Below are 12,500 nucleotides of genomic sequence, written 5' to 3' on the forward strand. Positions count from 1 at the left end.
CAGGCTGTTGAACCTAACTCCCTCCTGGCGTTGTCTTGGTTTGACAGGCTGTTGAACCTAACTCCCTCCTGGCGTTGTCTTGGTTTGACAGGCTGTTGAACCTAACTCCCTCCTGGCGTTGTCTTGGTTTGACAGGCTGTTGAACCTAACTCCCTCCTGGCGTTGTCTTGGTTTGACAGGCTGTTGAACCTAACTCCCTCCTGGTGTTGTCTTGGTTTGACAGGCTGTTGAACCTAACTCCCTCCTGGCGTTGTCTTGGTTTGACAGGCTGTTGAACCTAACTCCCTCCTGGTGTTGTCTTGGTTTGACAGGCTGTTGAACCTAACTCCCTCCTGGCGTTGTCTTGGTTTGACAGGCTGTTGAACCTAACTCCCTCCTGGCGTTGTCTTGGTTTGACAGGCTGTTGAACCTAACTCCCTCCTGGCGTTGTCTTGGTTTGACAGGCTGTTGAACCTAACTCCCTCCTGGTGTTGTCTTGGTTTGACAGGCTGTTGAACCTAACTCCCTCCTGGCGTTGTCTTGGTTTGACAGGCTGTTGAACCTAACTCCCTCCTGGCGTTGTCTTGGTTTGACAGGCTGTTGAACCTAACTCCCTCCTGGCGTTGTCTTGGTTTGACAGGCTGTTGAACCTAACTCCCTCCTGGTGTTGTCTTGGTTTGACAGGCTGTTGAACCTAACTCCCTCCTGGTGTTGTCTTGGTTTGACAGGCTGTTGAACCTAACTCCCTCCTGGTGTTGTCTTGGTTTGACAGGCTGTTGAACCTAACTCCCTCCTGGTGTTGTCTTGGTTTGACAGGCTGTTGAACCTAACTCCCTCCTGGCGTTGTCTTGGTTTGACAGGCTGTTGAACCTAACTCCCTCCTGGTGTTGTCTTGGTTTGACAGGCTGTTGAACCTAACTCCCTCCTGGCGTTGTCTTGGTTTGACAGGCTGTTGAACCTAACTCCCTCCTGGCGTTGTCTTGGTTTGACAGGCTGTTGAACCTAACTCCCTCCTGGTGTTGTCTTGGTTTGACAGGCTGTTGAACCTAACTCCCTCCTGGTGTTGTCTTGGTTTGACAGGCTGTTGAACCTAACTCCCTCCTGGCGTTGTCTTGGTTTGACAGGCTGTTGAACCTAACTCCCTCCTGTATTTTCAATTTTAAAATAAATCATATCAAAGTAATATTTGTATTTACGTGTTCCTGAACGTGTTTGTATCATGTCTAGAACAGACCAAAACATCTGGCCTAAAGATTATAATGACATCATCATTCTAGGATTTGATGGAGCAGCCGAGAGATATTTTTTCAGTAGGGGGAAAAGGAGCCATATTCCCAACACTCTGCTGTCACTATGAAGGTTATACATGGTTTCACACCCCTGTTAATCTCTTGTGGACAGACTGACCAAACTACATGAGATTTAACTTCTGGGTAAACAGAGAATACACCCATATAAATGTTTATTTTATGTTGGTGTCAAGCATTGAAAGAGGATGGAGTCCATTCTGACAGGAAAGTGTTCTATAGAATCCACTCTGATAGGAAAGTGTTCTATAGAATCCATTCTGACAGGAAAGTGCTCTATAGAATCCATTCTGACAGGAAAGTGTTCTATAGAATCCATTCTGATAGGAAAGTGTTCTATAGAATCCATTCTGATAGGAAAGTGTTCTATAGAATCCATTCTGATAGGAAAGTGTTCTATAGAATCCATTCTGATAGGAAAGTGTTCTATAGAATCCATTCTGACAGGAAAGTGTTTGTATCTGATAAGGTTTCTGATCTCTCTCTCTCACACACACACACACACACACACACACACACACACACACACACACACACACACACACACACACACACACACACACACACACACACACACACACACACACACACACACACACACACACACACACACACACACACACACACACACACACACACACACAGAGCAGATAATTTACTGTGTGGTCTGTGGAAGCAGATGTAGAGACACCACAGAAGGAAAGAGGAAGAAGACTTTAACCCAGGTGATGAAAGACTCAATGCTTCTCTGTAGCTCTACATGTTATTTACATGTGGGTTGTGGCAATCCTGCCACAAACAGGCTTCATTTACACATTTCCTCCCCCAGCCTTTCTCAATTTACATGTGTTCATACAAACACACACACATTTGTTTTTCTTTCCCTGTCGAGAGTCAGCTGATGTCCCCATCAACCATCTGTACAGGAATCCATTTCCCTGTCTAGAGTCAGCTGATGTCCCCATCAACCATCTGTAGAGGAATCCATTTCCCTGTCTAGAGTCAGCTGATGTCCCCATCAACCATCTGTAGAGGAATCCATTTCTCTGTCTAGAGTCAGCTGATGTCCCCATCAACCATCTGTACAGGAATCCATTTCCCTGTCTAGTCAGCTGATGTCCCCATTAACCATCTGTAGAGGAATCCATTTCCCTGTCTAGAGTCAGCTGATGTCCCCATTAACCATCTGTAGAGGAATCCATTTCCCTGTCTAGTCAGCTGATGTCCCCATCAACCACCTGTACAGGAACAGGAAACTGTTTTTCCTTTCTTCCTCTTTGGTGTCTGGTGAACACAGGAAGAGCTGTTGTCAGCTTCTCTCCCTGGTGGATAAAAGGAGAGGGACGGTGTGTCCCCCAAATGGCTCAATATTCCCTATGTAGTGCACTACTTTTGACCAGGGCCCTATAGAACCCTATTCCCTATGTAGTGCACTACTTTTGACCAGGACCCTATAGAACCCTATTCCATATATAGTGCACTACTTTAGACCAGAGCCCTATAGAACCCTATTCCCTATGTAGTGCACTACTTTTGACCAGGACCCACAGGGTAGTGCACTCTGTAGGGACGCAGACATAGGGACAGGGTTAGAGCCGCTCTCTCTCTCCACAACAAAACACTCCGTCTGTGTATGAAGTGGCCCCTCGTTAACATTAGTGCACTACATATGGAATAGGGTTCTATAGGGCCCTGGTCAAAAGTAGTGCACTACACAGGGAATAGGGAGCCTCGCAGTCCAGCAGAACTCGTATTTCCTCTGGGTAATCTATATTCCTTCTGTTCATGTTGCACAGTCCTCTGGGTAATCTATATTCCTTCTGTTCATGTAGTACAGTCCTCTGGGTAATCTATATTCCCTTCTACTCATGTAGCACAGTCCTCTGGGTAATCTATATTCCTTCTGTTCATGTAGCACAGTCCTCTGGGTAATCTATATTCCCTTCTACTCATGTAGCACAGTCCTCTGGGTAATCTATATTCCTTCTGTTCATGTAGTACCGTCCTCTGGGTAATCTATATTCCTTCTGTTCATGTAGTACAGTCCTCTGGGTAATCTATATTCCCTTCTACTCATGTAGCACAGTCCTCTGGGTAATCTATATTCCTTCTGTTCATGTAGCACAGTCCTCTGGGTAATCTATATTCCCTTCTACTCATGTAGCACAGTCCTCTGGGTAATCTATATTCCTTCTGTTCATGTAGTACCGTCCTCTGGGTAATCTATATTCCTTCTATTCATGTAGCACAGTCCTCTGGGTAATCTATATTCATTCTATTCATGTAGCACAGTCCTCTGGGTAATCTATATTCCTTCTGTTCATGTAGTACAGTCCTCTGGGTAATCTATATTCATTCTATTCATGTAGTACAGTCCTCTGGGTAATCTATATTCCTTCTGTTCATGTAGTACCGTCCTCTGGGTAATCTATATTCCCTTCTATGAATGTAGCACAGTCCTCTGGGTAATCTATATTCCTTCTACTCATGTAGCACAGTACTCTGGGTAATCTATATTCCCTTCTACTCATGTAGTACAGTCCTCTGGGTAATCTATATTCCTTCTATTCATGTAGTACAGTCCTCTGGGTAATCTATATTCCTTCTATTCATGTAGCACAGTCCTCTGGGTAATCTATATTCCCTTCTACTCATGTTGCACAGTACTCTGGGTAATCTATATTCCCTTCTATTCATGTAGTACAGTCCTCTGGGCAATCTATATTCCCTTCTATAAATGTAGCACAGTCCTCTGGGTAATCTATATTCCTTCTATTCATGTAGTACAGTCCTCTGGGTAATCTATATTCCTTCTCCTCATGTAGTACAGTACTCTGGGTAATCTATATTCCCTTCTACTCATGTAGTACAGTCCTCTGGGTAATCTATATTCCCTTCTATTCATGTAGTACAGAGCTGATGGACTATCTGACTGAGGAGAGGAGTAACAGTCCTCTGGGTAATCTATATTCATTCTATTTTTGTTGCACAGTCCTCTGGGTAATCTATATTCCCTTCTACTCATGTAGGACAGTCCTCTGGGTAATCTATATTCCTTTCTACTCATGTAGGACAGTCCTCTGGGTAATCTATATTCCTTCTGTTCATGTAGTACAGTACTCTGGGTAATCTATATTCCCTTCTACTCATGTAGCACAGCCCTCTGGGTAATCTATATTCCCTTCTACTCATGTTGTTCAGACCTGATGGACTCTCTGACTGAGGAGAGGAGTAACAGTCCTCTGGGTATTCCCTTCTACTCGTGTAGTACAGAGCTGATGGACTATCTGACTGAGGAGAGGAGTAACAGTCCTCTGGGTAATCTATATTCCCTTCTACTCATGTAGTACAGTCCTCTGGGTAATCTATATTCCCTTCTACTCATGTAGTACAGAGCTGATGGACTATCTGACTGAGGAGAGGAGTAACAGTCCTCTGGGTAATCTATATTCCCTTCTATGAATGTAGCACAGTCCTCTGGGTAATCTATATTCCTTCTACTCATGTAGCACAGTACTCTGGGTAATCTATATTCCCTTCTACTCATGTAGTACAGTCCTCTGGGTAATCTATATTCCTTCTATTCATGTAGTACAGTCTTCTGGGTAATCTATATTCCTTCTATTCATGTAGCACAGTCCTCTGGGTAATCTATATTCCCTTCTACTCATGTTGCACAGTACTCTGGGTAATCTATATTCCCTTCTATTCATGTAGTACAGTCCTCTGGGCAATCTATATTCCCTTCTATAAATGTAGCACAGTCCTCTGGGTAATCTATATTCCCTTCTACTCATGTAGTACAGTCCTCTGGGTAATTTATATTCCCTTCTATTCATGTAGTACAGAGCTGATGGACTATCTGACTGAGGAGAGGAGTAACAGTCCTCTGGGTAATCCCTTCTACTCATGTAGTACAGTCCTCTGGGTAATCCCTTCTACTCGTGTAGTACAGAGCTGATGGACTATCTGACTGAGGAGAGGAGTAACAGTCCTCTGGGTAATCTATATTCCCTTCTACTCATGTAGTATAGTCCTCTGGGTAATCTATATTCCCTTCTACTCATGTAGTACAGAGCTGATGGACTATCTGACTGAGGAGAGGAGTAACAGTCCTCTGGGTAATCTATAATCATTCTATTTTTGTTGCACAGTCCTCTGGGTAATCTATATTCCCTTCTACTCATGTAGGACAGTCCTCTGGGTAATCTATATTCCTTTCTACTCATGTAGGTGTATAGCTCATGTATAGCTATCATTGACTAGGTACTGGTACCCCCAGCCAAGCTATCATTGACTAGGTACTGGTACCCCCAGCCAAGCTATCATTGACTAGGTACTGGTACCCCCAGCCAAGCTATCATTGACTAGGTACTGGTACCCCATGTATAGAGCCAAGCTATCATTGACTAGGTACTGGTACCCCCAGCCAAGCTATCATTGACTAGGTACTGGTACCCCCAGCCAAGCTATCATTGACTAGGTACTGGTACCTCATGTATAGAGCCAAGCTATCATTGACTAGGTACTGGTACCTCATGTATAGAGCCAAGCTATCATTGACTAGGTACTGGTACCTCATGTATAGAGCCAAGCTATCATTGACTAGGTACTGGTACCTCATGTATAGAGCCAAGCTATCATTGACTAGGTACTGGTACCTCATGTATAGAGCCAAGCTATCATTGACTAGGTACTGGTACCTCATGTATAGAGGCAAGCTATCATTGACTAGGTACTGGTACCTCATGTATAGAGCCAAGCTATCATTGACTAGGTACTGGTACCTCATGTATAGAGCCAAGCTATCATTGACTAGGTACTGGTACCTCATGTATAGAGCCAAGCTATCATTGACTAGGTACTGGTACCTCATGTATAGAGCCAAGCTATCATTGACTAGGTACTGGTACCTCATGTATAGAGCCAAGCTATCATTGACTAGGTACTGGTACCTCATGTATAGAGCCAAGCTATCATTGACTAGGTACTGGTACCTCATGTATAGAGCCAAGCTATCATTGACTAGGTACTGGTACCTCATGTATAGAGCCAAGCTATCATTGACTAGGTACTGGTACCTCATGTATAGAGCCAAGCTATCATTGACTAGGTACTGGTACCTCATGTATAGAGCCAAGCTATCATTGACTAGGTACTGGTACCTCATGTATAGAGCCAAGCTATCATTGACTAGGTACTGGTACACCATGTATAGAGCCAAGCTATCATTGACTAGGTACTGGTACCTCATGTATAGAGCCAAGCTATCATTGACTAGGTACTGGTACCTCATGTATAGAGCCAAGCTATCATTGACTAGGTACTGGTACACCATGTATAGAGCCAAGCTATCATTGACTAGGTACTGGTACCCCATGTATAGAGCCAAGCTATCATTGACTAGGTACTGGTACCCCATGTATAGAGCCAAGCTATCATTGACTAGGTACTGGTACCTCATGTATAGAGCCAAGCTATCATTGACTAGGTACTGGTACACCATGTATAGAGCCAAGCTATCATTGACTAGGTACTGGTACCTCATGTATAGAGCCAAGCTATCATTGACTAGGTACTGGTACACCATGTATAGAGCCAAGCTATCATTGACTAGGTACTGGTACCTCATGTATAGAGGCAAGCTATCATTGACTAGGTACTGGTACACCATGTATAGAGCCAAGCTATCATTGACTAGGTACTGGTACACCATGTATAGAGCCAAGCTATCATTGACTAGGTACTGGTACCTCATGTATAGAGCCAAGCTATCATTGACTAGGTACTGGTACCTCATGTATAGAGCCAAGCTATCATTGACTAGGTACTGGTACCCCATGTATAGAGCCAAGCTATCATTGACTAGGTACTGGTACCTCATGTATAGAGCCAAGCTATCATTGACTAGGTACTGGTACCTCATGTATAGAGGCAAGCTATCATTGACTAGGTACTGGTACACCATGTATAGAGCCAAGCTATCATTGACTAGGTACTGGTACACCATGTATAGAGCCAAGCTATCATTGACTAGGTACTGGTACACCATGTATAGAGCCAAGCTATCATTGACTAGGTACTGGTACCCCCAGCCAAGCTATCATTGACTAGGTACTGGTACCCCCAGCCAAGCTATCATTGACTAGGTACTGGTACCCCCAGCCAAGCTATCATTGACTAGGTACTGGTACCCCCAGCCAAGCTATCATTGACTAGGTACTGGTACCCCCAGCCAAGCTATCATTGACTAGGTACTGGTACCCCCAGCCAAGCTATCATTGACTAGGTACTGGTACCCCCAGCCAAGCTATCATTGACTAGGTACTGGTACCCCCAGCCAAGCTATCATTGACTAGGTACTGGTACCCCCAGCCAAGCTATCATTGACTAGGTACTGGTACCCCCAGCCAAGCTATCATTGACTAGGTACTGGTACTGGTACCTAATAGCTCATTGTGGATTTTATTTATTTCATTTATTTTTGACTTTACATTTATTTTCTGCATTTTGTTTATCATCATTGTAAAGTTTCCCTTTTTTATAGAGAAAAGGATGTTTTTTTCCCCATTGTGGTTTTGAGAATCTTTCAACTCACCATTCGTCCAAACCGTGTTATTTTCACATCATGGAAAACAGAAGAATGAGACATGAACTTTTAGTTTAACTTTAATGCTCTTGAAGCTGCCATTAGTCACAGATGAAATGTTCCCAGAGATGGAAAAACAAGAGACCATTATGTGGAAGTCTTAGAGGTGCTGAGCTGGGATCAGGTCCTCCCTGGCCATGTCCATCTGATGCAGTATGATCTAAAGGGCAGAACTGATCCTAGATCAGCAGTCCAACAAGACAAGGATGATTAAAGGCCCAGATGGTTTAACAACCCTTAGCCAGCCACAACCACTCCACATTCCTCCTCTGCCTGGTATCACAGTAAATACTGAGACTGTTAAACACACACACACACACAGCGTGTCTCTCACTCACTCACACACACACACACACACACACACACACACACACACACACACACACACACACACACACACACACACACACACACACACACACACACACACACACACACACACACACACACACACACACACACACACACACACAGCGTGTCTCTCTCACTCACACACACACACACACACAGCGGGGTTATAGACAACCACTTCATGTGAAAAGACATCGTTGGGTACACATACACACAGTAGCACACAGTCTGGTAACAGGAACAGGGACATACTCTTACATCAGTGGACAACACCCAGAGGAAAATTACACATTGTGGCTTTAAGTCCATGGTGAACCCACATTGGCTTGTGGTGGGTATCAACCTAGACATCTATTTGGTAGTCTGTGGCACTGGCTAATATTCCTGTAAACAAGCAGAATATAAATGAATGGGCAGAAGTCCTGACCAGTCTAGAAGGTAAAGCTGAGTTATCTGGGATGGAACGGCCACTGTTCAGTCAGACCAGTCTAGAAGGGGAAGCTGAAGCCTGAGGTTAGTCAGACCAGTCTAGAAGGGGAAGCTGAAGCCAGAGGTTGAGGTTAGTCAGACCAGTCTAGAAGGTGAAGCTGAAGCCTGAGGTTAGTCAGACCAGTCTAGAAGGTGAAGCTGAAGCCTGAGGTTGAGATTAGTCAGACCAGTCTAGAGGGTGAAGCTGAAGCCTGAGGTTAGTCAGACCAGTCTAGAAGGTGAAGCTGAAGCCTGAGGTTAGTCAGACCAATCTAGAAGGGGAAGCTGAAGCCTGAGGTTGAGGTTAGTCAGACCAGTCTAGAAGGTGAAGCTGAAGCCTGAGGTTGAGGTTAGTCAGACCAGTCTAGAAGGTGAAACTGAAGCCTGAGGTTAGTCAGACCAGTCTAGAAGGGGAAGCTGAAGCCTGGGGTTGAGGTTACTCAGACCAGTAGAAGGGGAAGCTGAAGCCTGGGGTTGAGGTTACTCAGACCAGTCTAGAAGGGGAAGCTGAAGCCTGAGGTTAGTCAGACCAGTCTAGAAGGGGAAGCTGAAGCCTGAGGTTACTCAGACCAGTCTAGAAGGGGAAGCTGAAGCCTGAGGTTGAGGTTAGTCAGACCAGTCTAAAAGGTGAAGCTGAAGCCTGAGGTTAGTCAGACCAGTCTAGAAGGTGAAGCTGAAGCCTGAGGTTGAGGTTAGTCAGACCAGTCTAGAGGGTGAAGCTGAAGCCTGAGGTTACTCAGACCAGTCTAGAAGTGGAAGCTGAGGCCTGAGGTTGAGGTTGGTCAGACCAGCCTAGAAGGGGAAGCTGAAGCCTGGGGTTGAGGTTAGCATCTCTACTCTACAGCAGCATCTCTACTCTACAGCAGCATCTCTACTCTACAACAGCATCTCTACTCTACAACAGCATCTCTACTCTACAACAGCATCTCTACTCTACAACAGCATCTCTATTCTACAGCAGCATCTCTACTCTACAGCAGCATCTCTACTCTACAGCAGCATCTCTACTCTACAACAGCATCTCTACTCTACAACAGCATCTCTACTCTAAAACAGCATCTCTACTCTACAGCAGCATCTCTACTCTAAAACAGCATCTCTACTCTACAGCAGCATCTCTATTCTACAACAGCATCTATACTCTACAGCAGCATCTCTAAAGCAGCATCTCTACTCTACAACAGCATCTCTACTCTACAACAGCATCTCTACTCTACAACAGCATCTCTACAGCAGCATCTCTACAGCAGCATCTCTACTCTACAACAGCATCTCTACAGCAGCATCTCTACAACAGCATCTCTACTCTACAACAGCATCTCTACAGCAGCATCTCTACTCTACAACAGCATCTCTACAGCAGCATCTCTACTCTACAACAGCATCTCTACAGCAACATCTCTACTCTACAACAGCATCTCTACAGCAGCATCTCTACAGCAGCATCTCTACAGCAGCATCTCTACTCTACAACAGCATCTCTACAGCAGCATCTCTACTCTACAACAGCATCTCTACAGCAGCATCTCTACAGCAGCATCTCTACTCTACAACAGCATCTCTACAGCAGCATCTCTACTCTACAACATCATCTCTACTCCCTATTCTACAACTTGCCAGGCCTTAGTTCTGCACTTCAGTAGCGTAAGTCAAAGCTTGGACGAACTCAGTCCCACATTAGTTCAAGGTCATTTCATTGCTGCGTGTCCTAATAAAACCAGGATAAAAATCATCCTACGGTTGGACATGGAGATGACAAGTTACTAGGTAGGTAAACAATGAGCTTGTTTGCTGAATCATCCCAGCATGAACCCCTCTGTGTATCCTGAGGGAAATGGAACCCTACTCAAAATAAATAAAAAAATATTCGTCACATACACATGGTTGGCAGATGTTAATGTGAGTGTAGCGAAATGCTTGTGCTTCTAGTTCCGACAATGCAGTAATAACCAACAAGTAATCTAACTAACAATTCCAAAACTACTGTCTTATACACACAAGTGTAAGGGGATAAAGAATATGTACATAAAGATATATGAATGAGTGATGGTACAGAGCGGCATAGGCAAGATACAGTAGATGGTATCGAGTACAGTATATACATATGAGATGAGTATGTAAACAAAGTGGCATAGTTAAAGTGGCTAGTGATACATGTATTACATAAAGATGCAGTAGATGATATAGAGTACAGTATATACGTATACATATGAGATGAATAATGTAGGGTATGTAAACATTGTTTAAAGTGGCTAGTGATATATTTTACATCATTTCCCATCAATTCCCATTATTAAAGTGGCTGGAGTTGAGTCAGTGTGTTGGCAGCAGCCACTCAATGTCAGTGGTGGCTGTTGAACAGTCTGACGGCCTTGAGAAAGAACCTGTTTTTCAGTCTCTCGGTCCCAGCTTTGATGCACCTGTACTGACCTCGCCTTCTGGATGATAGCGGGGTGAACAGGCAGCTCGGGTGGTTGTTGTCCTTGATGATCTTTATGGCCTTCCTGTAACATCGGGTGGTGTAGGTGTCCTGGAGGGTAGGTAGTTTGCCCCCGGTGATGCGTTGTGCAGACCTCACTACCCTCTGGAGAGCCTTACGGTTGTGGGCGGAGCAGTTGCCATACCAGGCGGTGATACAGCCCGCCAGGATGCTCTCGATTGTGCATCTGTAGAAGTTTGTGAGTGCTTTTGGTGACAAGCCGAATTTCTTCAGCCTCCTGAGGTTGAAGAGGCGCTGCTGCGCCTTCTTCACGATGCTGTCTGTGTGAGTGGACCAATTCAGTTTGTCTGTGATGTGTATGCCGAGGAACTTAAAACGTGCTACCCTCTCCACTACTGTTCCATCGATGTGGATAGGGGGGTGTTCCCTCTGCTGTTTCCTGAAGTCCACAATCATCTCCTTAGCTTTGTTGACGTTGAGTGTGAGGTTATTTTCCTGACACCACACTCCGAGGGCCCTCATCTCCTCCCTGTAGGTCTTCTCGTCGTTGTTGGTAATCAAGCCTACCACTGTTGTGTCGTCCGCAAACTTGATGATTGAGTTGGAGGCGTGCATGGCCACGCAGACGTGGGTGAACAGGGAGTACAGGAGAGGGCTCAGAACGCACCCTTGTGGGGCCCCAGTGTTGAGGATCAGCGGGGTGGAGATGTTGTTGCCTACCCTCACCACCTGGGGGCGGCCCGTCAGGAAGTCCAGTACCCAGTTGCACAGGGCGGGGTCGAGACCCAGGGTCTCGAGCTTGATGACGAGCTTGGAGGGTACTATGGTGTTAAATGCCGAGCTGTAGTCGATGAACAGCATTCTCACATAGGTGTTCCTCTTGTCCAGATGGGTTAGGGCAGTGTGCAGTGTGGTTGAGATTGCATCGTCTGTGGACCTATTTGGGCGGTAAGCAAATTGGAGTGGGTCTAGGGTGTCAGGTAGGGTGGAGGTGATATGGTCCTTGACTAGTCTCTCAAAGCACTTCATGATGACGGAAGTGAGTGCTACGGGGCGATAGTCTTTTAGCTCAGTTACCTTAGCTTTCTTGGGAACAGGAACAATGGTGGCCCTCTTGAAGCATGTGGGAACAGCAGACTGGGATAGGGATTGATTGAATATGTCCGTAAACACACCAGCCAGCTGGTCTGCGCATACTCTGAGGGCGCGGCTGGGGAGGCCGTCTGGGCCTGCAGCCTTGCGAGGGTTAAGACGTTTAAATGTTTTACTCACCTCGGCTGCAGTGAAGGAGAGGCCGCATGTTTTG

Source organism: Oncorhynchus kisutch, unplaced genomic scaffold (genome assembly GCF_002021735.2).
Source record: "Oncorhynchus kisutch isolate 150728-3 unplaced genomic scaffold, Okis_V2 scaffold694, whole genome shotgun sequence".
NCBI lineage: Eukaryota > Metazoa > Chordata > Actinopteri > Salmoniformes > Salmonidae > Oncorhynchus > Oncorhynchus kisutch.